The sequence below is a fragment of the Chiloscyllium punctatum genome, chromosome 44 (genome assembly GCF_047496795.1).
Source record: "Chiloscyllium punctatum isolate Juve2018m chromosome 44, sChiPun1.3, whole genome shotgun sequence".
NCBI lineage: Eukaryota > Metazoa > Chordata > Chondrichthyes > Orectolobiformes > Hemiscylliidae > Chiloscyllium > Chiloscyllium punctatum.
In genome coordinates, this window is record NC_092782.1 from 42335886 (window position 1) to 42349952 (window position 14067).

Here is a 14067-nt window from a genome sequence, read left to right on the forward strand (position 1 = left end):
GTGGAATGTGCTCACAGATACAGTTTGGTCGTATGTAACATGGTACAAGTAGTGAGCTGTGTCCATTCAGGAAGATGGCTTACAGCCACCAGCTTCTTAAACAGCAATAAATTGGGACCGTGCTCACAATGCTCACATCCCATGAATCAATGAGGAAAACATGCAAATCTCCACTGTTTTCTCCCCAAGAGGGTATTGACTGATGAGGTGGATAGGAAGCTACAATGGGGCAGGAAGATTTCAGAGTCACACAGGATCAAACACGAATCTCAAGATGAAAAATATATGGATAAGCACAGAGGCTTTCAAATATTTCACAGAAAACCAGATTAAGCTAGAAATTGAAAATGTTTTAAGGAGAAAAATGGTTGCCAGATGAGACATGAGAAAGAATTTGTTGCCTTTCAACTCTTAGTCTGTATGGCAAAAGAATTGATACCTAACAATTCACATTCTCATAAAAGGCAGAATATCAAATAGAGGACTCAATTTTGCCTGAAATCACTGAATAGTCCTTTTCATCATGTTTCATTGAGGGCTTCTCACCATGAGACTCAGCATCATGGTCCAAGGTTGATTGTTTGAGGAGCCAGCACAGGCACAATGGGCAGAATGGCCTCCTCCGGGAGTGTAATGATTCTGTGATTCTGGAAAATTCTCTTGCATGATGGTGTCGAACTCACCACACTAAATGAGTACCGTGGCCTTATTATGTCCCTCTCCTCTGATGCTGGCTGGACTGCCCACCAACCCCCCAACACCCCGTGAACTTTCCCCCGCAACTGTTAAATATGCAAAACCTGACAGCACACCACCTCCTTCACCTCCATCCTGGGCCAAAAACTGTCCTTCTAGGTGAAACAGAGGTTCACCTATCCTTCCCCTAACCTAGTTTACTGCATTCGGTGCTCCCAATGCGGTGTTCTCTACATCGATAAGATTTGAGGTAAACTTAGGGAACGTTTCACCGAGCATCTCAGCCAAGCCCGTAAGGGCCAGTTTACCCTCCCAGTCACCTCCTATTTCAATTTCCCTTCCCACTCTCTCTCCTACATGTCCATCCTCGGCCTCCTCCATTGCCACAGTGAATCAGACCACAAATTGGAGGAACAACACTTTATCTTTCTGCCTGAGCAGTCTACAGCCCATAGGACACAACATTGAGTTCTCCAATTTCAAATAACCTTCTTACCCACCTCCCAACCGCTCTCCAGCCCACCTCCTCCTTTCTACTCCACCTACCGACACTTCCTTCCAGCTACCGACCAACTAATTCATGCCTGCCATCGACCAACTGGGTCGTACACACCATCTGTGTTCACCAATCACCACCTCACCATTCCGCCCCTTTCCTAACCCAAAACACTCCCAGCCTCTCTTTATCTGCAGCTCCCCCTACTCCCACCTCCATTCCAGAAGAACAGTTATACCCAGAACATTGGCTTCTCCACCTCCTGATACTGCGTGGCTTGCTGAGTTCTTCCAGCCTTCTGCTTGTCTACTCTGGATTCACTCACATACCAAAGATGTAGGTGCTGCTGGGATACCCTGGGATTGTTGGCGTTGGAGCCATTTTCTAAGACAGTTGTGCAGCACCTGGACAGACACTGTCAGTCCTGCACACTTGGAGACATTTGCTCAGGCCATGGCAGACAAGTTGAAAATGACACTTCAGTTTTCAGGGAGGGTCCTGGTGGTTCTGGTAATGGAGTGGTGCAGAGGAGGAGAATCCTTTATCCTGTGGTCCAATTGAGGAAGCCATGGCAGCAGAACCTGCCATCCTGGTCTGAGATTGCCTCTTAGGTCAGTATAGTCTCAACACTCAGAGAAGTCTGATCATCCAGCAAGAATGTCAATGACCTTTGCTTTGCACGAAGGTGGGTTCAGCCAATTTCTCTCAAACATTTACTCTATTTCTATCATTGCAGCATCTGCCATTCAGGTTCATTGTCTATCCCACTCAGCATTGCACACAATATCTTCCCTCGAAACAACTCCCTGTCCCCTCACTGCTAACTCTGCATGGACTGTACGCTGCTTATTCATTCACTACATGACCATTGCCCCACTTGCACAAGAGCTAACAGCTGTACCTGCAATTTTCATCTTAATCTATCCCATGTTTTCGTCAAGGAGAAAACATATTAGGGTTGAAAAACTCAGGAACCCACAGAGTAAAAATTATACCAACTGATTTATATAATTATCAAAGCAAATGTGCTTTTGCAGCATAGTGTGGTACATTTCAACACTTTTAAGGCATTGTATACTGACAAACTGAAACTTGGCATTTGAAGATAAAATGTGTATCCAAAGTAAAGAACCAAGAAATTATAATAAGACTATCAAGTATAGGAGCAGAATTAAGCCATTTATGGGTGTTATGATTCTCAAACACATTCTCCTGCCTTTTCCCCTTTAATTTTCATCCCCTGACTAATCAAGAGCCAATCTGTCTTAAACATATTCAGAGAGTTGGCCTCTACAGTACTTTGTACCAATGTGTTCCACGGATTCATCACCCTTTGGCTTTAGAAATTCCTTCTCATCTCAGTTCTAAAAGATCATCCCTTCAATCTTAGGCTGTGCCCTCAGGATCTAGTCTCTCTGACTAGTGGAAACATGTTCTCTACGTTCACTCTATCCAGGGCTCTTAGTATTCTGTAAGTTTCAGCGAGTTACGCATATACTTGTAAATTCCATCAAATACAAACACAGAGTCCTCAACCAATCTTCATATGATAAGCCCTTCAACTCCAGGATCATTCTGGTAAACCTCCTCTCGATCCCTTCCAAGGCCACCCTTAAATATTGGGCACAAAATTGCTAACAATACTTCAAATGCAGTCTGACCAGAACCTTATACAGACTCAGCAGTACATCTCAGCTCATGTATTCTAGCCTTCAGGGTCAGGGAGCCTTGCAAAACTGGTTCCTGTACAATTGTACAGTCATATACTGCTGCTAAAATTCAACTAAAGATCATAGTGATAAAATGATTGTACAAAAAGTGAACATTATTTGGACAAATGATTATGATTCCTTGCAAAACAATGCACTCTTCAATAGTAAGGGTAAAGTTGCCTCGTCCTATTTGCCCACAGGCTTCTCTCTCATCAGAGACAGAGAGATGACTGGTGGTGATTTAACCTGAGGGTTAGCACACTGCAGGCAAGGGGAGAGGTTGAGAAGGAGAGTCATTCATGGTAACCTCAGATGCCGCATGAATTGAACCTATAGAACATAGAACAATACAGCGCAGTACAGGCCCTTTGGCCCTCGATGTTGCGCCAACCTGTGAAACTGATCTGAAGCTGAACTTACCTACAATATTCCATTATCATCCATTTATCCATCCAATGACCATTTAAATGACTTTAATGTTGGTGAGCAGTCTGATGCAGGGAGGGCATTCCATGCCGTTACCATTGTCTGAGTAAAGAACCTATCTCTGAAATCTGTCCTATATCTATCACTCTTCAGTTTAAAGCTATGTGCTAGCCATCACCATCAGAGGAAAAAGACTCTGACTGCCCATCCTATCTAATGCTCTGATCATCTTGTATGTTTCTATTAAGTCACCTCCTAACCTTTTTCCTTCTCGCAAAAACAGCCTCAAGTCCCTCAGCCTTTCCTCATAAGACCTTCCCTCCATATCAGGCAACATCTTGGTAAATCTCCTCTGCACCCATTCCAATTCTTCTATGTCCTTCCAGCAACCAGAAATGTCCGCAATACTTCAAGTGCGGCCGCAGCAGAGTTTTGTACAGCTGCAACATGACCTCATGGCTCCGAAACTCAATTCATCTCCCAATAAAAGCTAACACACTTTATGAATTCTGAACAACCCTATCAACCTGGGTGGCAACTTTCAGGGATCTATATACATGGACACCAAGATCTCTCTGCTCATCCACACTACGAATAATCTTACCATTAGTGAAATACCCTGTATTCCTGTTACTCCTTCCAATGAGAATCACCTCACACTTTTCCACATTAAACTCCATTTGCACCTCTCACCCCAGCTCTGCAGCTTATCTATGTCTCGCTGTAGCCTGCAACATCCTTTGGCATTTTCCACAACTCCACCGACTTTAGTGTCATCTGTAAATTTACTAAGGCATCCTTCTACAACCTCATGCAAGTCATTTACAAAAATGACAAACAGAATTGTCCCCCAAAACAGATCCTCACAGTACACCACTAGTAACTGAACTCCAGAATGAACATTTCCCATTGATCATCACCCTCTGTCTTCTTTCAGCTAACCAAGTTCAGATCCAAACCACTAAATCACCCTCAATCCCATGCCTCTGAATTTTCTGAAAACGCCTACAGTGCAGAAACTGATCAAACACTTTCCAAATCATTATAAATCCTATTTCTTATACTTCCTTCCAACACGTTACCCACAACTGAAGTTAGGCTCACTGATCTATAATTACCAGAGTTGTCTCTCCTCCCTTTCTTGAACAGGGGGACAATATTTGCTATCCTCCAGCCTTCTGAGAGTACTCCTATAGACAATGACGACATAAATATCAAAGCCAAAGGCTCTGTAATTTCCTTCCTAGCTTCCCAGAGAATCCCAGATAAATCCCATCCAGCTCAGGAGACCTACTTAGTGTCACACCTTCCAGAATTGCTAATACCTCCTCCTTAAGAACCTCAATCCCATCTAGTTCGATAGCCTGTATCTCAGCATTCTCCTTGACAACATTGTCTTTTTCCTTTGCGAATACTGATGAAAAATATTCATTTAGCGCCTCTTCTATCTCTTCGGACTCCATGGACAACTTCCCACCACTGTCCTTGACAGACCCTAATCTTATTCTAGTCATCCTTGTATTCCTGATATAGATATAGGAAGCTTTAGGGCTTCCTTGATCCTACCTGCCAAAGACCTCTCATATCCTCTCCTGGCTCTTGTTAGTTTTCTCTTTAGGTCCTTCCTGGCTAACTTGTAACTCTCAAGCAACCAAACTGAGCTTTCACGTCTCATCTTTACATAAGGCTCCTTCTTCCTCGTAACAAGAGATTCAACTTCTTTAGTAATCCACTTCCTCCCTGCTTGACAGGTACATATTAATCAAAAATACGCAGTAGCTGTTCCTTGAAGAAGCTCCGCATTTTAATTGTGCCCATCCTCTGCACTTTCCTTTGAATCCTATGCACCCTAAATCTTGCCTAATCGCATCATAATTACCTTTTCCCCAGCTATCGTGCTTGCCTTGTGGTATATACTTATCCCTTTCCATCGCGAAAGAAAACATAATTGAATTGCGATCACTATCACCAAAGTGCTCACCTACCTCCATTTCAAACCAGTGTTGCCATTTAAAACCAGTCCCTCAATCTCCTTAATACAATTCACAGAACAAAATTGAAATGGCTATTACACTTTAAACATTGCATGTTTCACTCAACTTATAAATGAAAAATTACCAATTTGGTTTCATAATTAAATTCAATTCTTGACAGACCATTTATGAAGTTGTACTTGTCCTCCCTAATATAACCATGTACCAACAACCTTGGTTAATTGTTTTGCTGGAGCTGGTTATTGCTGCTTCTTTTTCCTCAGAAATATTCCTCAAAGTGTAGCCTCGGTCACTTTGCCAAGTGATCTTCATGATCACACAGACTGTGTGTTTTCTGTTTGATGGAGTGGTGTGACCATCTCATGGAGCTGTCTGTGGTTGTCTCACAGGGGGCTGGTTTAACTGCTGTCCCAGCACGGTGGCATCAGTACAGGTTGGTGCTGAAGGGTGAGATAGTGACAGTCCCACATTCCAGACTGGTTCCCAATCATTCTCACCCTACAACCCCCACCATTGAAACTCACCAGAAATTGGGCACTGGATGGCTATCAATCCCACTGGAACAGGTGGCCTCTATTAATCATCATCAATGGTGTCAGTAGACCGACAGTGCTGTTAGGTAGAGAGTCACACAATTCTAATCCAATGACACTGAAAGAACAGCAATATATTTCCAAGTCTGGATGGTGAGTGACTTGGAGGGGAACTTGTAGGGACTGGAGTTCCCAACTGTCTGCTGCCTTTGTCCTTTCAGATGATAGTGGTCATTGGTGTGGAAGGTTATAAGGGGCCATGGTGAATTTCTATGGTGCATCTTGGAAGGGGCAAAGACTGAACCTGCTGAGCATTTGTGGTGGAGGGAGTCATTGCTTCTGGTCATGGTGTCAATCAAGTGTGTGGATTTGTCCTGGATGTTAATAAGCTACTTGAGTGTTATTGGAGCCATGCTCATCCAGGCAATTGGAGAGTATTCCATCATACTCAGGCGTTGAGGTGCTAGGAGGTGAGTTATTCACCATAGGATTCCTGGTTTCCAAACTGCTTTTTTAGCCTCAGTATTTAGATGGCGAGTCCGGTTCAGCCTCTGGTCAACGGTAAGCCCCCGGGATGTTGATTGTGTCAGATTCATCAACGGTAATGCCACTGCATGTCAAAGGATGATGGTTACATCACCACTACTTGGAAATAGTCATTGCTGGCATTTATGTGGAGTGAATATTACTTGCCACTTGACAACCCAAGCCTGTACATTGTCCAAGTCTTGCTCTATCTGGACATGAAGTGCTCTGTATCTGAGGTGCTGCTAATGGTGCTGACCATTGTGCAATCAGTGGCAAACATTTCAACTTCTGCCCTGATGGTGGTGGGGAGCTGATTGATGAAGGAGTGAATGATGGTTGAGCCTGGCACAGTACCTGGACAGTGCTCCTGCAGGAACGTCCTGGAAGTGAAATGACTAAACACTCTGCGTCCCAACTAGAGAACTGCCACTTCCTCCAAGACGAACCAATTGTTTTCCTCAGTAACATTTCCTTCTCAAACCGTTCGTACAGGATTCATCTGGTTTTTAAGCTTTGACACTGCCAGCCGAGCCGAAAGGAACCATTGAGGTCAGTGAGATATCTATGCTCAGAGGGACACATAATACTGGCAAAACAATATTAATTACCTTCTACACTCCAACAAGGGCAAGTGTCACCATCCTCTGCCTGCTCCCTCCCACTCTCTTGATCTCTGTGTTTACTTGGTTAACAATCCTCTTGGTCTCTGACACCCTGAGCTTGTCATTCTGAATAAAAGTCTCTCTCACCTTCTTCAGAATTCTCACACTCTCCATTTACATTTAGACATGACAGCTGGTCAGTCCAATGTTTAAGATCTCTCTTGCTCTCTCTCTGCAGGAGTCTTCTCATTTCTCCACTCCTGTCAGAGTAACATTCTCAGTTACCCAGCAGTGTTTGCATATTCCATGGTTGGACAATGCCCACCTGCTCAGCTGTCTCTCATAGTCACGGTCTGCTGCACAATACAGAGCTTGGTGCTTTAGAGAGGGAGGTCCTGGCAGAGGAGAATGTAATCGAGCGAGAACCATATTCTGATTTTAAGGAGGGCGAGCCATGCCAGCCAGCTGTGGAAGCTGTTACACAGGGTGCTGAGAGATGCAGAAATCTCTAACAATATGAAGGTTTACCTCAAAATGAGCAATTCGCACTGCGAGTCCATGGATGCAGCCATGCATTCTAAAGGACAGTTGATGATAAGGCTCATGGTCTGGTTGGATTCTCCAATAATTGAGCCAGTGCACACACCTATTAGAAAGCTCTGTCATATCTCCCTATGCCTCACTCTGTTCCTCCAGTATCTGCCAATGATGGATAGGCTCAGAGGCTCATCACCAGCCTCGGGCTCAGCATCTGTGCTGACTCCAGCACTTCTCTGAGAGCCAGAGGCCTGCACAGTCTCTGATTGCTGGTCTTGTGACTATCAGGTGTTCACAGCAGGATGCAAATCCCTGACAGCTGAATCAAACAAAACCAGCAAATTGTGTGCTGCTGTAATTGTCCAAGGTGCTGCTAAAGATGTGATGGTGCACGTCCAAGATGTTATCATGAACTTTCTGTGGAAATATCACTTTCATTTATATCTTCAACATATCCATTGTCAGTGAGCAACATGTCTCAATGGTCCTTGTTAGCTAACACTTCTTGCATGACAGAAGTAACCACCCACCCACCCACCCAACACCCTAACTCTCAATATCCCCACTGCCACACAGAGGGGTGGCACATATGTTTAACACGGTCATGTAAAACTGGTCAAGGCAGTAGATAATCCAACACAACACTTCAGGGGAACAAGAGCTGGCCATTCAGCCCATTGAACTTGCTTCAATCTATGAGAGTAGGGCTGATCATTTTTCTTAGTGTCACTTTCCACATTATCTTCATATCATTGGAAAGAATGCTGTGTATGAGCTCTCGACTTGGCTATTCCTCAGAGACCTTCATGGATTCTGTAAAGAATTTCTTCCCTCAATGGTTTTGCTGTCATGAGCCTGTTCTTGAAAAATAGAAGATCAACTGCTGTACTCAAATGCTTCCCTTTTTCATGATATTTGTGTAAAACCTTTTAAACAAATGTTCATGGTATTTGTTGGATCGTACTTTGACCAAGAATCCAGGTAGAACTGCCTGATCGGAGTCCACTCTATCTCAGCCTTTTGTGCTTCACAAACCTTCTGTGACTTCTTTTCAGGAGTTGACTTCTTATAATGACAATGTTTATTCTCTGAATATATACTTAATCTTCTGCTTCTGCTTGATCCATTCTCACTCCAGATGCTACATCAGCAGTGTTTTGAGGTGACCCTGGCATGTAGACTGCAGCATCATTGTATTGCATCAACATGAGCCTGAATTTCAGAATGCACAGTGACATTTTATTATGTGATGTAGTAGTGAGATTTGCGTATTTAGAGTTGTTTCTTAGAATTCGAAGGTAAACACATTGGTCTGTCTGTGTTTTCAGAGTTAAAATTAGCTTTGAAAAGCCTGCAAACCACATCGTTCCAAGGGAGAGGCTTTCAGATCATATAATAGAATCCCTACAGTGTAGAAACAGGCCCTTTGGCCCAACAAGTTCACATCGAAACTCTATCTCAAGTTCCTGGGGAATTTTCCAGAGGGCTTAGGGGAGAATGTTCCAGATTGAGATTGTCATTTTTAGCCTGGCCTGGAAAGATCTTGGAGAGAGAATCATGTCTCAATCTCTGAAATGCTGAGATGTCTTTCACTGCGTAACTTGTGCTAAGTAGCATTTCTAATTAAAGCGGTTTAAAGTATTGAAACTGTGTCAGAATAAGAAGTTATTATCAATGCCAGACCAGATTGCTGGCACACAGTTGGTTGAAAAGAAGTGGAGACCTTGATTTTTTTTTTAGAATGATAGAAAATGAATTGAAGCTGCATCTGGGGTAGAATTGCACTGCAAGGAAATGAAATCAGAAGCATGTTAATGATAAAAAGAAATTGTAATCAACCATTCCAGCAGAGGAGTTGAAATTTGAATTCCTTCAAACACATCAGACACATAAAGAAAAGGGTCTTTCTCCTTTGTGAATGAACCAGACTGGATCTTACTAGAGATGGAGCACTTCATGTTCTTAGAATTGCAAAAGCTTGTAAACTATGCTAAGGTGTATTTAATCCAATACAAAGTTGTTGTTTGTACCCAATCTGTCAGAGTGCTTGCATTATTTCAACTGAGCGTTTAAGAATCTTTGAATTCAGGTTAAAGATGAGGTTGTATCCCTGACACACATTCTTTTCATGTCAGCCAGGACTCCCTGATTGGATCATATTATCAGACCCAATAAGAGAACTCATATTCTACAAGCTGACCTCATTATAATCACTGCTTCCCTCCCTATCCCAATCCACCGACATAGGCTGGTTCTTTTTTTTGGACAGGCTCCTGGGGCATTTTAGCACAGGGTCAGATTCCTCTGACTCAGTGTCCAACATGGGCAGCATTTAACATATGGAGCTCACCTCTTGCACCAAGAGTGCCTCGGTGGAATTTCACTCTCTCTTCTTTCGGTGCCAAGACAGCAAAGTGTCTACTTCCATTTGTCCATCTCTGATTCAGAGGCATTGACAACGAGTGGGTGAATCCACGGGTTCCAGCAACATTTCCCAAATTTCTGAGGAGCAGGGCATGTTTTGTTCCTGCACCATTTGTGAATTCACGGCTTTTATATGGTCCACATGCTTATTCAGGACCACTACACCTACCTGACCCTTATTCATCACTGGCCTGGACCACTGCCTCTTACTGATATGGATCCATTTTCATGATTCTTACACCAAACTTTGGCCCCTGGATCAAACTGTCTCTCTCACTTAGCAGCATCCTGTGTCCAGCACTGGAGTTCCTGATGCCATTTCGCCCTCCCTCACCAGGACCGGGAAGATTAAACTTAATCTGGTGCAGAGTCTTTTGGCCATTAGCAACTTTGTCAGTGCTATCCCTCCAATTGCATGTATGGTGATTGCATAATCAAACAGGAACTGTGACAGCTTGGTATCCAATGAGACTGTAGGCTGCTTCTTTAAGCCAGTCTTCAAAGTTTCTGCCAGCACCTTGGGAGGTTGGTGGTATCGAGCTGTCCTTAAACGGTAAATCGCATTCAATTTTAAGAAATAACCAAATTTGCTGCTGGTAAAAGATGGAACTAACACTTCCAGGACTCTCTGAGTTGCAAAAGATGCTGGTAGTTTTTTTTTATCCTCATTCCAATGTTTGATGAATGGGCCCTAGGCACGACCAACCAATTTGAGTGGGTATCTACAATGACTACGAATGAACTCATGACAGGACTTGCAGAGTTGATTTGCAACTCAGTCCAAATTTTACCTGGTCATTCCCATGGAGTTCGGGGTGTGGCTGGCGGTAAGTGTTGTCCTTGTTGACATGCTGGCCCCTGCCCCACCACTACATCCAAGCCTTTGGCTCCAGATATAACTTCTCACCAACATCTCCATTTTGGAGACCCCAGATGGCCCTAGTGGAGTTCACTCATGATATAACAGTGACCTTTGCTTTGGAGAATCACTCTTGCTTCCCACAACACTATGCTGCCCTCTACCATGAGCTGGACACACCAGATCCAAAAAGGTTTCAATTCTAGTTGTGAATGTCCTTTGGTTTCCCCCATCAACACCAGTTGCTTCCATTTGGAAAAGACTGGATCTTTCTGTACCCAAAGTCTGAGATTGATAACTGTGACTGGGAATGTGTCCAGAAAATTAAATATCATTTCAGATTCTGATATTGGGGGTACCATCAGTGGTGTATCTGCTTTTGGGAGACAATATTCTAATGATATCCACTTCGTATTAGAGCCCACCATTGAATGTGGCCTGAAGCTATGGGCAGTACTACCTTGTCCTCTTCAGGCAGACCAAGTCGGGGATTATGGTCTGTAATTAACATCCTTAAAAATATTTGTGGAACTTACTGACTCCAAATATGAAAGATAATCTTTCTCATTCTATCTGGGAGCATTTATGCTCTGCATTCACCGATATCCTGGCTACATAAGACATTAGGCCAATTATGAGCTAATACCAACCTGATGTCGAATAGAAAGGCATCGCATGTTGGTACAAGCTCTTTCTCAGGATCACAGTGCGTGAAGATGTTAGAGGAGGAGAGCTGTTACTTTTCTTCATTGAAAGCGAAGGCTTGTCTATGAGACCATTCCCAAGGCTGACCCTCTTTTAGGTTTTGATGCGAAGGTGCCAGGATGGATACCAGGTTACGGATGAACATTCCATAATAATTTACCAGCCCAAGGAATGACCTGAGCCAGGGCAGCTTTGATCACCATCACATGACCTTCCAATGGATGTTTTGTCAACTGGTCACTTGGTGGAACTGGAACATATCTTGGAAAAACACCTTAGGACTACATCCAAGTACTCGAAGCATTTCTTATTAGTTTTTCCTGTCATAAGGCTGTCACCTATGGAAATTGCACTTTAAGGTCGACCTTTCAAGATGTTCTCCCATGTTCACTGAAAAATTAAACATGCCAATGATCGCCCAAAAGGCAGTCTCGTATATTGGTACAAGTCCTTATTGGTATTAATTGTAGGATAATTCTGGGAATCCTGGTCTAAATGACTAAACGCAAGCAAGTATGGCTCATCTCCAGCTTCGTGAAGGATAGCTCCTCCACCTCCTTTTCATATACATCCTTATCCGAGGGATTGGGTATGTATCCAGCTGCGAAGAACAGTTTACCATTTGTTTACAATCCTCACAAACGTGAATAGACTCATTTGGCTTGAAAACCAGTATGACCAATGCTGCCCATTCCTTCACTTTCCAGCCTTCTGATTTCTGCTTCTTCATTTGCCTGAAGGATATGCTCTTGCTCTCAAGGGACTGCAGCAAGGCTTTACCAGGCGGATTTGGGGCATGATGGGACTGATTTATGAGGAGATATTGACGAAGTTAGGATTGTTTTCACTGGAGTTCAGACAAATGAGGAGGGATCTCATTGAGACTTATAAAATTCTCACAGGACTAGAAGGGGTAGATACAGAGAGGATGTTCCCAATGGTGGGGGCATCCAGAACCAAGGATCACAGTCTGAAGATTCGGGGCGGACCATTTAGAATGGAGGTGATGAGACATTTCTTCATCCAAAGAGTGGTGAACTTGTGGAATGCAAAACCACAGGAAGGAGTTGATGCCAAAACGTTGAATGTATTCGAGAGATGGCTAGATGTAGCACTTGGAGTGGATGGGATCAAAGATTATGGGAGAAAGCAGGATTAGGCTATTGAGTTGGATGATCAGTCATGATCATGATGAATGGTGGAGCAGGCTTGGAGGGCTGAATGATTTCCTCATGGTACTTTCTTCTATGTTTCAATGTTTCTATGTCACTAGATGGGTGTTGCAAATTCACAGAATTACTTAACTTGCAAGGTGGCCTTGGCTCCTTTGGTAGTCCTTAAAATTTCCTGTGAAGGTCTTCACTCAGGCAGCCATTTAAAAACTGAAAAATCTTGAGCTAGTCTAGGTGAATGTCTTGCAATCAATTTCACCCAATCAAGTTTGGGTTTGAGTCTGTTACAAGAATCAATGATAATTGAACAAGCTGTCTTTCATAAGAGAGTCGTTCAGAGGTTATATCCTTATTCTGTAAAGCTTCACTGGCTCTCAGTCTAGCTGAGGTCTCATGCAAAGTTAAGGGCTGGAGGCCGACCTAGAATCACACTGATCTGGATATGTCCTGAGTGAGGCTGTGCAATTGCCTGCACTCACGTAGAGTTCCCAAGCTCAGACAGACTGGCAAGGGTATCTGCCTTCATCAGAATCCCTTGCAACTTAATGTGCTCCAGGTGCTGCATTTTTTCAATGATAAAGCCAGTTGTAGCGCCTGTTTGAAATCCAGCTGAGCTTCAACTAGCAGGCATTTTTACATAGTTACAGCATTAGACCCCCATACCAGCTAGTCTCAAGCCCCTCATTAATGGGTAAGCCAAATTGACAGGCTTCTGCCACTGTTGTAACCTTGTTAAAAGTCCCGATACGGATTGCACTGATGCTTGAATTGTCAAGTAAACGCGACAGTGTCTCAGAATTAGGGGAGGATCAGAGTCATAATATTTCTTAGTTATGTCAGTCAATTCTTCAATTTAATATTTAGTTTTCGTATTTGTTGCCTCAGGGAAAGTCAGGCTCCTAATGACAGAAAAAGCTGCAGCTCCACAGGCAGTCAGGAGAACTACTCATTGTTTCTCGTCTGCCACAATTTGGCTTTCTTCTATTAAATAGATAATTAGTGACAAACTAATTAAGGAATTTAAGATGATTAAAATAGATGACAGGTTGGATAGAGAGAAAACTATTTTATCAGCTGAGGGATTCTGGTCGAAAGCGAGAAATTTTAAAATTAGCTTTAGATCTTGTCAAAAGCACTGCCTTACATAAAGGTTACTGGAAATCTGGAGCACTCACACCCAAAATCTTGTTGAGGCTGGTATGGAACAGAAAATAGCAAGGTACAATTTGATAGAATTTTGTTTAGCAAGAAGGTTAGGGGATTAAAACCTAATCAGGTTGATGGTGTTCAAATACAGATCAGTCACAGATCAAATGTATGATGGAACAGATTTGTGTGGTTGAAGATACAAGAGTCTTATGAAAACAAAAAAAAGTTGCAATA